Raw genomic sequence first — 4,491 nt, 5'->3', positions numbered from 1 at the left:
GGCGTTGCGTTCCGCGGGGAGGGTTCCATGTAGCAAGAAGCTCGCGAGTGGATCAATCTAGCACGGTTCTGCTTGGGCGACAGGAGCGACCTCCTCTGCCCCCCGGAGAATGCTATGCCGAGGTAACTCCTCTATGTATACAGTTCCCATGGTGTTGTCACTGGTGCTGGCTAGCCGGGACAGGGCGTCGGCCTCAGTGTTCTCTGACCTCGGGATTTGCTTAATGAAGTGTGACTGGAAGCTAAGTACTGCCTCTCTTACCTTTGCCAAGTAGGCGATCATAGCTGGCTCGGGGGCTTCGTATTCCCCTGTAACTTGGTTGACCACGAGCTAGGAATCGCTGCAGATAACTATGTGTTTTGCCTTTACTTCTTGCGCTAGGGCTAGTTTGGCTATCAACGCCTCGTATTCTGCCTCATTGTTGGATGCCGCAAACTCAAAGCGTAGTGCGTAGTCCAGTTTCGTGTCACTCGGACCGCGGAGAACCACATCGGCTCCGCTGCTTTGCTGGTTTGAGGAGCCATCTACGTGAAGGATCCAAGGCTCTTCATCCCAGTTGGCGCTTGGCCTAACCAGGAGAGATACCGAACTGTGTGCGACATCACGGGGCTCGGACTCAGCCGGCCTGGGAGCACCGAGCTCACCCAAACTGGGAGCCCTGTGCTCAACCGGGCCAAGGTCCTCGGAGCAGAACGTGCATTCTGCAACGAAATCTGCCAAGGCTTGGGCTTTGATGGCGGTTCGGGGCTTGTACTGGAGGTCGTAGTCATTGAGTTCGGTGGCCCACTTTTTCAATCGTCTAGATAGCTCGGGCCTGAGTAATACTTGCCTCAGAGGTTTGTCGGTGAGGACAGTGATGGTATGAGCTTGGAAATACGGGCGGAGTTTACGAGCCGCAATGACCAGCGCATATGCCAGCTTTTCTATCTCTGGATATCTCGTTTCTGCTCCCTGCAATATCTTACTAACATAGTAGATGGGTCGTTGGACCCGATCTGCTTCCTTTATTAGTACCGAACTAACCACTTCGTCGTTTGCCGAAAGATACAGTTCTAAAACATTGCCCTCTTCGGGCCTGGTCAACACCGTGATGCTGGCGAGGTATTTCTTGAGCTCGTCAAATGCGAGCTGTCTGTTTGGGTTCCACTCAAACCCTTTGCCTTTTATTGCCTTGAAGAAGGGCAAGCAACAGTCTGCGGACTTAGACATGAAGCGACTTAGAGTGGCTATCCTGCCATTTAGCCTCTGAACCTCTTTTACTTTTCGGGGTGCTCTCATATCTAGGATGGCCTTTATTTTGTCCGGGTTGGCCTCAATACCGCGCCGTTTGACGATGTACCCTAGGAACTTACCCGAGGTGACACCGAAGACACACTTGTTTGGGTTTAGTTTCATACTAAATTGACGCAGAATTTGGAAGACAGAGTGCAAGTCTAGTATTAATTCATGCGAAAACTGTGTTTTGACGACCATATCGTCTACATAACATTATATCTTCGTGCCAATTAAGGGCTGAAATAGCTTATTCACGAGTCTTTGGAAGGTTGCCCCAACATTTTCCTCGTCGGACGGGTCCATCCTATTTGGTTGTAGCCCGAGTTGGCATCCAAGAAGCTTAGCAACTCCTGTCCCGAGGTCACATCCACTAGGCAGTCAATCCTGGGAAGGGGGAAGCAATCTTTTGGGCAAGCTCGGTTCAAGTCGGTGTAGTCGATGCACATGTGCCACTTGCCGTTTGCCTTTTTTACCAGAACTGGGTTGGCTACCTAGCTCGGGTAATGAACTTCCCTTATGAAGTCTGCTTCGAGGAGCTTCTCGACCTCCTCATCAACCGCCCTCCAGCGTTCTGGGGCTAAGTTGCGTTTCTTCTGTCTAATGGGTCTGACTACAGGGTCGATATTGAGCTTGTGAGTTATGAGCATAGGGTCTATGCCGGGCATTTCTGTCGCGGACCAAGAAAAAACATCTAAGTTACTGAGTAAGAAGCGTACCAGTTCGGATCACAGGGGTTCTTTCAGGGATGCTCCAACCTGAATTAATCTGGCGAGGTCTTCTGCTGAGACAGAGATGGGAACAGTTTCCTCTATTGGTGCAGCTCGCTCCTCGTTCTGTTCCGTAGGTCGCTCCAGTTCGAGGTCGCTGGTCACTTTGGCCTTTCCCTTGCGGGCGGCAACGTAGCACTTGCGGGACTCGAGCTGGTCGCCCCGCACTATCCCGATGCCAAAGTCTGTTGGGAACTTCATGGCCAAATAGTAAGTGGACACCACAGCTCTTAAAGCGTGGGTGATCGGCCGACCTACTATGGCGTTGTAGGGGGAGCGGGTCGCGACCTCCAAGAAATCGTGACTGAGTCTTACCGTGCTAGGCCACGTGCCGACTTCCACAGGTACTGTGACCATTCCCAGGGGTTTGACCTCTTCTCTGTTGAAGCCGACCAGTGGGGTGTTCACGGGCTTCAAGTCACTCTCTCGGAACTGGAGATTGTCGAAGGCCGCTTTAAAGAGGATGTCTGTCGAACTGCCGGAGTCAATGAGTACCCGTCGGACTTCGAACTCGTTGATCTTCATCATTATGACAAGTGCGTCGTCGTGGAGGTAGTGGACCCCGCGCGCATCGTCTTCGGTGAAGAATATGGGGTCTTCCATCCTAGGCCGCTTCGGGGGATTTCGTTCTTCTCTGGTGGCCTCCCGGGTTGAGGCGCGAGCTGCTGCCGAGGTGCACCCTGCCACGATCGATCCTGCAACGATCACGTGGATTGTTCCCCGAACTGGTCTTTCCTCCGGGGGCTGCTTGTGTGGTTCTGTTGGCCGGCTGCTGGACTCGGGAGCGTCTTTGTTGTGCTCTCCCTGCCGACCTGGCTTATTACTATTATTATTATTATTATGTTGTATAAAATTTCGTAGATACCCGCGACGGAGAAGTTCCTCTATCTCGTCGCGGAGATTATTACAATGTTCGGTGCTATGACCGTGATCCCTATGGAAACTACAGTACAAGTTTTTATTCCTCTCGTTTGGGTTTCCCTTCAGGCGAGGTGGCCACTTCACATACGGGGCGTCTTTGATCGTCATTAAGATCTTGGCTCGCTTTGCGTTCAAGCGTGTGTAGTCTGCCCGAGATGCTAAGGGAGCTCGGAACGGCTGGCTTGGCTTCGTCTCCCGAGCTGAGTCTTTCCTTCTTCTGTCGTCTGGGTTGGAGGGCTCGCCTTCCCTCTTCCTTTTCTCGATCCCGCTTTCAGTCCTTTGGTTGATCTCCTCCTCTGTTCTCATGAATTTGTTCGCGAGCTTGAGGAATTCAGCCACGGTTGTGGGCTGGTTAACTACCATGTGCCACTTGAACTCCTTATGTGTCACTCCTCTCTTGGCTGCCGCGAGCTGCACCGCGAGGTCCAGGTGCGTTGTCTGCAAGCATGCGTCATTGAACCGCTTGACGTAGCCCTGGATGGACTCTCCTTCTCTCTGGACTACTCCGAAGATGCTCTCATCGGTTCTGCGGCACTGTTTGCTGGTAACGAAGTGCGCGGTGAAGACCTGCGCGAACTGGGTCTAGTTTCTTATCGACCCGGGGGCCAGGTTCCTGTACCAGGTGCTGGCCACCCCCCTGAAGGTGGTGGTGAAGGCCACACACATGCAGGATTCATTGGCCCTTGCCAGGTGCATTTGGGACTGAAAGGCATCGACGTGGTCGTTGGGGTCGAAGGACCCATCCTACTTGTCTAGAGAGGGGAGTTTGAAATCTTTGGACATGGGGACTGCAAGGAGTTCTGACGAGAGGGGGGAAGGGTCTGAGAGAATAGGGGCAGCTTTTACCTCGTCCGAGCTTGTCTCTTCTTTACCCCGGAGCTCGAGTAGGACGCGGGTGGTAGTTCGGCGACTTCGCCAGCGTCTTCGTTGCTGCTTAGAGGGCCTGGTATTGGCGCTGTTGGCCTCGGTGTTGCCGAGCTCGATGGGCCCAGACTGTTGGTAGTCTGCTGACTTGAGTGGTAGCTCAAACTTGGAGTGCCGAGGTGCTGACCTGGCTAGCAAGGAGGTTCCCGATCCATCAGCGAGCTGCGAGGCGGGGGTGATTGGTCTTTCCCTCCTGCCCGGGGATGAGGCCTGGCACTTGGAGGGGTTCTGAAGTTGGGAGGCTTCTCATCGGTGGAGGCGTGCACCCTGAGGGGAGGGCTTGACCGGCTTCGGAGCGAGGTGCCGAGGTGGAAGTTGTGGTTGGTTCAGAGGCAGTTGGGGGAACTGTTGTTGATAGTGATACTGAGAGATGCGGTGCAGTACTTGATGCTGATGGAGCTAATGCTGCTGGAACTACTGCATTTGGGCTTGCATTGCCCGCATGCACTACATCAAGTTATCAAACTGGTTTTGGCTAGTCGCCAGGGGGACAACAGTTGGTTCCGCAAAGGCTGTCTCGACAGGGAGAGGAAGGGGAATGCTCACAGGTGCCACCATGTTTGGTGTGTTGAGGCTAAGGATTCCGTTCGTCGATAAGGGAACG

Source organism: Nelumbo nucifera, chromosome 3 (assembly GCF_055504915.1).
Source record: "Nelumbo nucifera cultivar China Antique chromosome 3, China Antique-T2T, whole genome shotgun sequence".
Taxonomy (NCBI): domain Eukaryota; kingdom Viridiplantae; phylum Streptophyta; class Magnoliopsida; order Proteales; family Nelumbonaceae; genus Nelumbo; species Nelumbo nucifera.
Note: the sequence above shows the minus strand (reverse complement) of the source record.